Below are 13,327 nucleotides of genomic sequence, written 5' to 3' on the forward strand. Positions count from 1 at the left end.
TCCAGCAAGATATCTGCCTGTTGGACAATATACGGATGAGCTGGGAATTCACAGCTTTTTCTATTAACCAAAAGGTTGGGAGATACAGAGGCAGACTTTGCTGTTTCCAACTCCTGTCTACCTTTATGAGAGTTAAAGGGGTTGTCCCATCACAAGGATCCTATCTATACTGCTAGTTTATGTGGATTTAAGACTTTTCCTAAATGCATTGCTTTATCAAAACTGCTTTGTTTGGCTGCTATCTTAATTTATTCACTTCATTGTTTACATGCGTTTCTATGGCCCTTGGGATTATCTGCTCATTTGTCAAGTGATGTAGCTGCCTGCTCTCAGGGGGGAGGGAAGGGCTGGGAGCAGCTCTGAGCTGTTTGTGTCTTTTAAATAGTGGAGCTTCTCATATAAGGGAGGTGAGAGCTCCGGGATTTCTGAGCTCTTATTAGTCGGTTTAATTGAATTTGGCTGATAAGGGCTGAGATAGGGAGTCCGTTACCTCTGTATGTAATGCAAACTGACTCAAATCCAGCTCTGCTGCATCAGCTTCACACTGTGGTAATTCATTTACAACCAATCCTGTGCAAGTGAAACCCCACCCACCTATGTGCCGAGAAAAGCAGGAAGTGAAGAGAGCACAACAGCCTGCAGGTTAGTGAACAAGCGTCATGGGAATACCCCTTTAAGGTGTTTTGCTATCTCTATAATCCCCAATCATCTCTGGGAGGAGGAGATAGGAATACCCCTTTAAGATGACATATTGGGATTTATAACTTTTTTCCCATACAGTGGCACCAACACCAAACAAACAACTGTGTGGACTTAATAAAAAAAAACATACAGTAGATGAATCTAATACTGAACTTTCAGACTACAAGTTCTCAGGACACCATGACACAAATAGTCAAAGGAGTCCATTGGATGCCCTTGGTGTATGCCATGTGAAAGACTGGATGATATATATATATATATATATATATATATATATATATATATATATATATTGCAGATGTGACATATTAGACTTATGTTCTATGGTAGTACATTGTATACAATACATTTTGTTACATTTTTTTTCCTTTGAGAAGATGCTTTGAAAATAAATCTCTCCCCTTCCTCTATTAGTTAAAAATCAAAATTATTGCCAAAAATGTACATAAAGTGCCCAATTTTAAATATAAAGGTGAGATCTTCCTCTGCAACCGTGGACAAGTCCGCCATACAGATCTGCCTGTTTTCTATCATCAAACATGGAGAATATGGAGACAGATCTGAAAATAGTCAGACCCAATGCAGCAAGCGCTGAACCTTAACCAAACAGCATAGACACTTCAGATGCATGAGGACAGAAGACAAATGCAGACATATAAAAACGCAGTACATAAACGGGGCAGCCGATAAATACACATGTCACAAAAATGAGATGGACGAACACCGCGGTACTTAATGGAGATCGATGTGCAAGAACAGAGAATGGAGAAATAAGAGGGAGATGACAAAAGATTAGAAATAAATGGAGAATTGAATAGAAAGGGAAGAGAAGGATATGTCGTTAGGATGAGGTTTGAGGTTTATGGCAATTATCGTGACATGATCTCTGGTTTTCTGTCATATTATGACTCATTTACAATGTTTAAGGTGGTTAATGTTTTAGGAGATTAAAATGCTAAACTGTATATAAATGAAACTTAGGAAGTCTATGTCTATTCATAGGTTTTATTGCAAAATCTGGTTCCCTTGTTTTCCTATGTGGCAGAGAATCCCTTGGACTCCCCATAGAACAGGCCCAGGAGCAATATGTACTCTTGTTGTCTCCACACTCTCCATAGCTGCACCCTTGGCCCTAGGATAGGTTATCAACGTCTGACCAGTGAGGCCCATAAATCAAGGTGCCCAATGAACAGTAGAACTAAGTATATTGTAATATGTCCCAACACATATTCTTATCCATGTGGGTAGCTTTCCTAGTATTGCTGTTCAGTTCCATTCACCTGTATAGTGACTTGTATCACTTATAATCCACCAACCTGCTTTCACATTTAGCACCACTGGCAAAGTATAAGGTCTGCTACAAGATACATGCATCATTGGCACTGGTATCAGACTAGCTTTGCCTCTCCGTTGGGGGACCCAAACAATAGAGAGGTGGACCACTAAAACAACACACAGGGCCCGGCCAACCCCATTGACTATAATGGAATCTGTTGGGTGTCCATCGTTTTTAAACTGAGTCTGGCGCAGATGTGAATGTACCCTGACCATAGATACTGCTGAGATGTCCCACTGGATACGACCATTGCAGTCACAGGATGCTTCTTAAAACTAATCACTGAAAATATAATAATAAATTAATATTAAAAATGATGACCTTTCATAAAACCATACACAGAGCAAGGCTTGAGCAGAAATGATGTAAATGATGCTGAGAAAGCCTTAGCAGAGATATTAGAGATACAGGTGAGTGTATAGCGCAATACTAAAATACTATACAGTATTAGATAAGACAGGTAGACGTACTGAACATGACATGCACCGAATCATTACCTTACAACTACACTATAACTATGCTGTAGTGCATTACCATAAGGGCTACAAGTCAGTATTATGTATCAGTCTTGTATCGTTCATAGAGTTATAGCAAATCTATGAGAATAAAACTGCGGATGTAATTTAGAGGTACTCTACCCTAGAAGTATTGCTATATGGTGAACCAAGCTGGCAGCACAGGGAATCCATATGGTATATGTAGGCACACAGATAAACAATGCATATTGTGTATTGCCATAGCTATGTTTTCATAAATCCGCCACCTACTGTGCTCAATTTATAAAACTATTGCCTTCTTACTTGACATAGCAGCCCTTGGACTTGTGCTCTCTACCCCTGCACCCTCAATAACTTTATCCCTGTTCTTAAGGTAGGTTTTAATGTGTGATCTGTGGGGTATAACTCCTAACACCCCTACTGATTGTACATATGGGCAACTCTGCCTGATACTGCAATACAGTCTCTTTCACTGGTGCTGATAAGGTCGAAGCTGTGTTTAAGACTAATTGGCCAATAATCCCAGGTAACTGTTGTTGTCCTAATTGATTAGGCTGAGTGCCAGGCGGTAAAGAAGTCTCACCAGTCTATATGTTAGTATTAGTTCCTCTCTCAGCTAAGGAATGTCTACTGGTGCACTTTTATTTAAGATGACAGGGGTTAAATAGTAGCAGAGAAAGTAAGAGAGTTAGCAACAATGTAAATTTTCATATTCATTCCTGATTGGTATAATACATCTCAATCAAACAGAAAATGTTTAAGCAGTTCCATATATAGCCAGTTGCTCCCGGTCCTGCATGGTAACCTTGGGGAGCTGTCTTTTGGTAGCAAGCCAAGTATTTGTTTTCTTGCACCCATCCTGGATGCAGGCGCCTTCTTATCATATAGCATTATACCAGTTTCAAGCATAAGCAACTTTGGCAGGGACCCAGCGATCAGACATTCATCACCTATCATGATTATAAGATTACAAATTTACAAACAGGAAAGCTTAAATAAAAATAGTCCCATAAATTCTAACTTTTAGAAATGCTGACAAGCTTCTATGTGATGATATTCCTCGGATCTGGTATTGCTATTTTTTTAACTTCGGCTCTCTTCACGTTCACTATTACCGGAATTGGTGTGAAGTCCTCAGAAAGTGACATTTTGATCCTGTGATGGGAGTGTACAGTTCACCAACACAGTCTCATGAATAGTTGATGTTATTCAGCATTGGCTTCTGCCACTATAGCTGTCATAATGCTGACATTATTACAAAGATGAATGGAGAAGAAACCATGTAATCTTGAAAAGGGCAGTAAATGTAAAATAAAGCAATGGCTTTAAAATATTTTATATGTTCTGTTGGTTTTCAGCAGTGTTGTACTAGGCACATAGACTGAAGGCTAAAATGGCTATTTTATTCATCCCTCACTTTAATAATGATTGTATAATAGCATTATAAATGATTTACGACTATATCTATAAACTGCTATATCTTCTGGATAAACTAGGGCAGATCACATAGAACCAAACTCTTGAGACACTAATTCAGGTTCGCCCAGTACACTTTCCACAAGGGTGGTGTGAACTGATGCAGGGTTCTTTTTGTCTTTGAGAGTGTCATGGCATGCATGGCACAGATGGCTAGAGAGAAGTCCTTTAGGCTAGGGCTACTGGGTGACTTTGGCTGCAACTCCCATTACATGACCACAGTCATGCCATGTCACCCTGCGACTCCTTCACCATTGTAAGAAAATGGAGTGCATTGTAATTCCAAGGTTCTGTAACTTCTAATCGCAAAAAGATCAAACACTGCGGTTTGTTGTTGCAACTAGGAAACATAGTCGTAGCACCCTTGGGGTCACAATTAGGGTTGAGCGATTGGGATTGGAAAAGATCGGATCCCGATTGGCGATCGAGTAAATTTCACCATCGCAATCAGGTTCCGATCCCGCCTAAAAAAGATTGGGAATGGAATTCTGATCCCGATCACTCTACTTACCTGCACAGATCCACTGCTGGTATCGCTCCCTGTTCTTCTAGGTCCGTTTCTCTCTCATTTACAGGCCTTCAGAGCGCCGTGCGCACCCATGCCTCCCAGGCTAGTGTTACAGACCTAGGAAGAAGGCAGGGCTTGTGGCTTAGGAGAGTGTGGATAGGTACTGGGAGGGGAGATGTGAGTGATGCACTCATGTCTCCTTGCCCTGTACCCTCCCACACTCTCCTAAGCCACAAGCGCTGCCTACTCCCAGCATCAGTAACATTAGCCTGGGAGGCTGGGGCGCGTACGGTGCTCTGCAGGCCTCCAAATGAGAGAGAACTGGGCTGAGAAGAATGGGGAGCGACAGCGGCAGCGGATCTGTGCAGGTAAGCAGACACCAGGGGGGACCAAGTAGCCGGGGGATTTTTTAATCACTACACAGTGTGGACTGCAAAAATTAAAGTGTTCAATTTTTGGACTCCATGCTGTGTAGTGAATAGGATCATTTTTAAAATCTGATCTTCGATCATTAAAAAATCCCATTGACTTGCATTAGGATCGGAACTGGGATCGGATGGAAAATGATCGGAAATCGGATTTTAAAAATGATCCTGAAATCTCAAGATCGGCTCAACCCTAGTCACAATGCAACTCCATTCACTTGCATCAGAAAAGGAATTACAGGGCACAATGGTAATCATGGGTTGTTTGATGGGAATTGCAGATAAAGTTGCCACGTAGACATAGCCTAGTGGATTTCTCTCTCTGCCATCAATGCTCTGGGTAATGGATTAGTTATATTAAGGTAGTTACATATTAGATGAGGGTCAGACAAACACACTGATTTCAATGGGATCTGATATAGGGGAACATGGGTTGGGAACATTTGTTTTTTCATATGATTACCAAGAGAGATAACCTCTCAGCATAGGTGTCTGGCAGCAGCTCACTCCCTTCTCCCTACTAAGAACACATGCATGCCTCTCTGAGCCTAGCATGCATGTGTATGGGGAACTCAGGAGGAATTGAAGCAGCAATGGCTAGCTAAAGCTTATGGCTATGGCTTACTCATAGTACCCTAATCATGTATTTGATTTTTTTTTTCTATCTTAAATCAGACAGCCTCTGGTCACTGTCACAAGTTTTAAACTGTTTGTAATATGCAGAACTGGGGGAAGGGTAAGGGGGATATTGCTGGTATTAATATGAACTACTTTCCATGAGGGCTTTAGTTTGGTTGTGCTCGGATGAAGCTTAGAATTTACATTGCTCTAAATATAAATCAATATATAAGCAAATATAATTGTGATCAATGTTAAAGTGGATAACTGCATAGAGGATAAAGTACTGATGGGTGGGGGTCTGACTTCTGAGACTCTCACCAATTCTGGGAATGGGAGCATTTTACTTCATTGTGAATGCAGCTGAGATGAAAGTAGCGTAACCCCTTGGCTTCCATTCACTTCAGTAGGAGTGCCCGAGATAGCCCAAATGGGAATTCCATTGAAGTGAATGGGAGCAGGGGTGGGTCTGTCTCCATCAGGGGATTGTCTGCTATCGCAATGGCTGCATTCACAATTCTCAGGAACATTGAAGGTCTCAGCAGTCAGACGCCCAACAATAAGCAATTCATCACCAATCCTATGGATAGAAGATGGTTCATTCATTAAGAATGTATATCATATGAACTAAGTCAATGTATTGCTTAAGCGTTTATCTCTTCAGCCCATAGCCATATGACTGATCCATATAACATTTACATATCTGTTGGCATTGTGTCCCATCATCCTCTAGTGTCACCTGATTTTTGCTGCTTTCAGCTACCTGAGCAGTCAGCGGACTAGAGCTGGTTGTTATACGAGAACAAAAGGGAAAACCGCAGCAATCCAAGTACGATAAGACGCGATGTTGGCAAGCCTTTCAATTAGAATCGTGGATAGCGATCTGCTCAGTATCTGTTCACTGCCGCGCACAAGGGACAGATGCACAATTAGAGATGCAGCCGGTAAAGATACATAACTGTTTTTCCTTGTACAGCGCAATGCTAACTTTCAGCAACTCGTAAAAATAAATACAGTCTGAATGATTTATCGAGATAAAAGCACTGAGGGATACATCAGATATGGCTTTCTTCTATCACTTGTGATTATGCTGAGGATGAACTGGCACGGTGACATCCAACTACGTTAAGTTGAAGGAGGGGGAGCGAGGAGGGGGTGCAGAATTATGAGCTGGGAAAAGGTTTTCAACATCCAAAGGGAGGTGCTATGCCAGATCACTGAAGCAATATAACACTTCTTCCCGAGCTGTATCCAAGCTTCCTGTTTACTCTATGACTCCTTATTTAATGTACTGCAAAGCATTAAGTTGCTTGTTCAAGATGGAGCAGATTGTATTGCAGCATTTGGACCACAGGGCCCTGTCGTGAATCACTGTAGTTGGCGCCTGTAGTGAAAGTGCAAATGCTGGTGATATATTAGTGAAGCAGCAATGTCTGGCACATGCCAATATCTGTTTTCTTGTGTCTGAATTTTATATGGCAAGTGTATAGACAGAAGGCATACTGGTAGGTAGCCAGGGATGAAAGGTATCGACGCTCTCCACTGTATTACCATGATGCGCTTACATATGTCCACAAAACTTTTTGCCTTGTGAACTTTCCGCATGGTTAGCCGTGACAGGATGCCGATGCAGAATCCCGCTCCTGATTAGGCCCGAATGAATGGGCCTAAACTGGAGCGTGTCTCATGTCGCGGACAACGCAGCTGACTCATCCGCGGCAAGATAGGTCATGTCACTTCTTTTTTCCGCTACTAGCTAGTGGGAAAAAAAAGTGAGCAGCACCCATTGAAGCCAATGGGAACCATTTTTGCAGTCGGATTTTGAGGCGGATTGCGTGTCAAAATCCGTCTGCAAAAAACTCTGTGTGAACATACCCTAAGAAGTCAGTATTAGGGTCCATTAGGAATCCATTGAAGTCAATGGGAGGCTTTTTTCCTGCACGGACAGAAAAATCCATGTGAATGGACCCATAGCCATGCTAATCCAACACAACACAATATATCAGTTACATTGGATCTGATTACAGTCTATACATTGGGGCAGATCTATGATGGGCAGATGATGCAAGTAAAAGATAGAATGCTTCCGGTGCTACGTGTTGGCAAATTTGCATATCACTAAAAGCAGGTTAATTAAAAAAAGTCGGTGCGAATGATAGAATGAATGCCTGGAATAGCCTTTCTAAAGGTTATGCAAAAATATGTTTAGTTAAAAATTCCTATTGCAAATTAAAGACTCTCTTTAAAATTTCCCAGATTTATCACAGTGGCTGATGATGGATAAGTTGGGTGCACCGGTAGGCTCTCTACTCTATACACCACATATTAGGCAGAGTTCACACAGTGGAACTTCTGCCTTACATTTTATTCCACTTTCCGAACCTATGGATTCCACAGCTGAATGCCGAAGCATAAATTTGGGTTTCTCCTGCAGCTTTAAGCAACTTCCCTTTCTGACAGACCCCTCCCCTTTTCTGTTAGGTTAGTAAATTAGTTAGTAAGGCACATACAACAGTTAGCATCTTCCCCTATTGTGCCATATGCACGTGATCAGTGGCGTAATTAGGAATGGCAGGCCCCATGGCGAACTTTTGACATGGCGCCCCCGACCGACACCGACGCCGAAGACCTCGACCGCCCCCCTCCTCCGCATTTCTGCGCGCTCTATTATGCCCCTATTAGCCCCTGCATACAGTATTATGTCCCTTAGTGGCCCCTGCACACAGTATTATGTCCCTTAGTGGCCCCTGAACACACTATTATATCCCTTAGTCACCCCTACACACAATATTATGTCCCTTAGTGGCCCCTGCACACAGTATTATGTCCCTTAGTGGCCCCTGCACACAGTATTATGTCCCTCAGTGGCCCCTGCAGACAGTATCATGTCCCATAGTGGCCCCTGCACACAGTATTATGCTCCACTGTGGACACCCATAAACAATTATTATACTTCGGGTTTTTTCAGAGAATAATAATCGGAGACCCACGGGGAATAAAAACATTAAAAAAAATAAAAAAAAATAAAAAATCTTATCTACTTGTTCCTTCTCTCCGCTGCAGTCCTCCACTGTTCGTCCTTCTTCAATGACGTCAGATGTCACATGACCCTGGACGCAGGCCGGGGTTCATGTGACGTCAGAGACGTCAGACAACTAGGCCTGAAGCCTGACCGGATCGTGGAGAAGTAAGTACCAGTGTTTTTTATTTTTCTTAACTCTCCAGTCTCCGATCATTATACTCGGTGGTATGCAAAGACCCCCGAGTATAATGATAGTCTTTGTGGGGCCCGCGGTGTCACTTACCGATCCCGGCCCAGCCAGGATCGGTAAGTAAATAGGGCCCGTTACACGGCCTATTAAGAAAAAAGAAAAAAACGCAGCGGTAGCGGCTGTCGCCAGGCCCCCTAATGTCCCGGGCCCTGTGGCAGCCGCTACCACTGCTACCACGGTAGTTACGCCCCTGCATGTGATACATTTAGCTTTGTTTCAAGTGGGAAAACCTACATTGACGCGAAGCTCTTCTGCCTCCGTAGATACGTTTTCCTGTTTCATGAATACAGATGAGTCATTTTACAGTCAAGTATATTGCGGTAAATGTTTCATGTAGAAATGCGAGCAAAGAAAGTGACTTTTTTTTTTTAGCATAAGTCAAGACAATAGTTTCCATCCTCTCATTCCTTTCCATTGTTATGCTGAGAAGTCGTCCTGTTCGTCCAGAGGAAAGTCTTAGATGCTGACATTACATGTTCACTATATGAACTATTAATGCATTAACCCTTCAAATCCCTAAATGTGTCAAACAGGCAATTAAAATGTTAATGACTATGTGCTGTGGATAGCAATACCTGCTCTAGCCTTGCACGAACGTCTCTTAGCTAATTAACATCAGTGGGTTTGGGAGCCCCATGTGATGGATGTGTCCCGCCTCCCCCTTAATGAGCTGATGGCGCTAATTAATTGATGGGAGATCTTTCATGTTTCTTCCAGTTACATCACGGCTACATCTTGACAAGTGACTAGCCAGCATTATGAGCTTATTGTCTCACTACTCAGTCCAGGTTCTTCAATATCTTGACTGTGGATTTACATACAGACAGATGATTGTCTACGATCCGTATTTTGTTAACACTTTGTTATCTAACACTCGTCTGAAATTTTTAAGATGTTGAGTAAATACTCTATATGATTATTATATCATAATTTAATGCGTCATTACAGGGTGAAAAAAAAAAGATTATCAGCTATTGAACCCAAGGCAGGTAAGTATAGAAACCCTCCTTGGAGAACCCCTTTAAATGCCAAAGAGCTGCAATACCAGACACAGTCCATGGACAAGAGTGGAGCTGTTTCTGAAAATTAAGCAGATCTTTTTTCTAACCTTGGAAAGCCAATCTCTTGGAAAAGCTGAGTGACAAAGAGTGCAGCAATTTACATATAGCCATACTAGACTTTTTGCTCTCCGGTATTCAGACCTTGAGGATATAGTACTGGTAGCCATCTTGATGTCAGATGTCCCACAAAAAGATATAGCCAAGTAAATTCACTTTACTTTATTTACCTTACTGAAATAGTGAACTCTAAAACTTATATTCTAGTGCATATTTTTTTCAACAGCTCAGAAAGGGTTAAAAAATAAGAAAAAATAAGAGAAGCAATAGTCACCTCACTAACCTCCATTCTAATGCTGCCTGACCCCACCCCTGGCTTCTACTTCCCGATCCCTCACAGGAAATACCACTTAGCCAATGCCTGGCCTTGGTGTTGCACCTTGATGATGATGGACAGTGATTTGCTCAGCAATAATTTCCCAGCAGGGTAACTGGGCAGCAAAAGAACAGGAGCAAAGGAGAAAATCCCTTTAATACTAGTTTATTTAAATAAAATGCTATTGTTTCTTATATTCCCTGCTGCTCCAGTTCTGATATTTCCCAGTTCCCCTGCTGGTCTTTACTTTATGGTCCCTCTTGATACAGAGGAAATGATTGCTCAGCCAATCACAGGCTGCAGAGGTGCCACACCCTAAGCAGTGATTGGCTGGGAGGCATTTCCTGTATTGAGAGGGCCCAACCCGGGACAAGTCATCAAAACCAGTGATTGGGTAAGTGGCATTTCCTGTGTGTTGAGAAGAACCAGCAGGGCGACATACCAGGAATGGTCGGATATCAGTGAGAAGACTATTACTGTCTTTCATTTTTTTTTATCCCTTTCTGAATTGTTTGTAATTTAATTTTTTTACCCACCAGAAACCCCCTTTAATGCAATTTTTGACATTTCCAAAGGTATTATTACGGGTACTAAAGGGTATCAAAAGGGTATTTTAGAGGTAACAGCAGTAAGTATTACATGGTCTTAATACACAAACATATTAGCTTAGTGTTATAGCTACAATAGCTGCCACTTCATGTACCGAGCTAAACATAGATTATCACTGAGTCGTGGGTTTAGGTGTTACTATCATAAAACTGATCGAAGGCTGTTAGTGACAAGGCAAGTGCCATAAGGATAATGGCAGATTTCCTAAGTGATCGGTCGACAGAATATATACCGTCATATATGAGTGAGTGTGCAGGGACATAGTAGAGCAATTGATGCATCAGTGGATCACTATATCTTATAGAGTGACCCATTACTGTATATGGCGAAATTCCAAATTTTTTTTTCAATGTCTCCTAGCTAGACTTCTCTGAGACATCGTACAGGATAAATACATGTTTCGAGGAGTCTATAGTAAGAGGAGATAGGCTGCAGCTATCTAAGCCTGTTGCTTTCTGTCATGTGTCGTGGACTCCGTGTGTCTTTGATGTAGACAAGGCCAGTGGCCGCCCTACACTGCTGGTTTTGTTTTCTGCCTCCCACAGTAAGTCATTGAACATGGCAGTCAAGCAGCATGACCTCAAAAATCAAAGCTTCATGTTGTAGGGACATACCTCCAGTCATCGCACATATGGTGTCTATATGAAAATACTTCTTAAAAAGAATGACAGATTTATATTTTTTCTCCTAAGGGCAAAAGCTTAACAATTTCACACCAAAATCTCCCTCCTTGAAATAAGTAACAAAAGATTTGCCTTGGGGTATCTTAACGTTCAACCCTTTCACTACCATTGGGCCTGTGGGGAAATTATGCAAATACTATGATAAAAAAACACCAGAAAACAAGTTAGTATGTATTAATAAAATCTCTGGAAATGACTTGACACATGAAACATTGTAGACGTGCTCTGTGAATACCTAAAATGGCACTAGTCGCTCCTGGGCCTCATACAATCGTCATTCATACCCGAACCCAGCAGCTAGTACTGCCAGCTATGAGGAGGTCACCACTGCTCTTGAACCCTTTAGGTGAAATTTTTTTAGACTAAGCTTTCTTAACCCTTTCATGGGTATTTTCATGCGTTCTTATTATTTAAATCTTGAGATTTTTAATGAATTAATATTCACTTATTTAATATGTTATACAATATTTGGAAGAACATGGATCGAAATGGGAAAAATCACTTTGATGTCATTACTGATGTTAATGGGTTCTTTAGTAATTCCAGAAATTTAGAAGCTGCCAAGAAGATGTCAAATTCGGGTGAGACCAAACTTCAGAGATATTCTCGGCAAATCTTCAATGAATTCTTAAATTCTTTATGCATTTCATACAAATATTGTTGAGGGTTTTGTGTTCCTTGCAGCTAAAAACCCTAGCAAGCAGTGGAGAACATTAAGGTAAGGTGCCGGTGGAAGGGGGTATATTTTGTAGGTGTCATACAGTATTACACAGGCCCATTTCAAGTGAAATGCTCCCAAATAAAACAGCCAAAGTGCCTTAGAACTGCTGCTTGACAGTTCCCCTGGTAAGTTTGATCTCAGGACATTAAAATGGTAGTGCAGCTGTCAGTCTTATCCTCTGTCCAACATACAGGTGATGCCACAGAAACAGCAACAGATTTGTCCGCCAAGCCTTCTTCCTTGCAGAGAGCTTTTTGCACTACTAATGCGGCCGACTCGACTTCTACCTTCTCTGCATCTACCTGCCAGGAAACAAGTTTCCAATGTCTTCCCCTTCAAACTCTGTTCCCTCATTTGGGTCTCCACTCAGTCTGCCTTCCCATTCTCTAAGCCACATCCCACTTCTTTTCTTCTGTTCTTGCGCATGCTCACGTAGTTCTAAGGATACTTAAAACTACAACAAAAATGGCGGCTGTGCGTGCGCAGTAGTGCTCCGGAGGAAGCGCTACTGCGCATGCGTGGGATTTGAATTCAAACCGCCGGAAAACAGAAGATGAAGGCGGAGAAGATCCAGAAGAGGAGGACATAGCTGGAAGAAGAAAGAAGAGGAAGGAGGGACTGAAGATTACGTCGGATTGTGCACGACCGCCCAGCTTGCACATTCAGGTATCATTTATATATATGTTTTTATAGTTTTATTGTAAAACGGGCAGGGGTTTTAAAATTAGGTGACTGGTTCCTGAATAGCCTTTTTAAAGGCTATTCACGCATATGTAGGGCTCTAATAGCATAATTTTGCTGATAGAGCCCTTTAAGTATTCGCTGCCTATATCATATATTTATGGTAGCTAATGGGGAGTAATACCAAAAAACATAGTGCTTAAAGGAGCTCTATCAGCAAAATCATGCTGATAGAGCCCCACATATGCGTGAATAGCCTTTAAAAAGGCTATTCAGGCACCGCTAAAGTTATATTAAACTACCCCCCAGTTTTAAAATAATACCCTAAAAAAGAATGTGATCAACTTAGCCATCGTTCACGGTGG

Source organism: Leptodactylus fuscus, chromosome 2, assembly GCF_031893055.1.
Source record: "Leptodactylus fuscus isolate aLepFus1 chromosome 2, aLepFus1.hap2, whole genome shotgun sequence".
NCBI classification, from domain to species: domain Eukaryota; kingdom Metazoa; phylum Chordata; class Amphibia; order Anura; family Leptodactylidae; genus Leptodactylus; species Leptodactylus fuscus.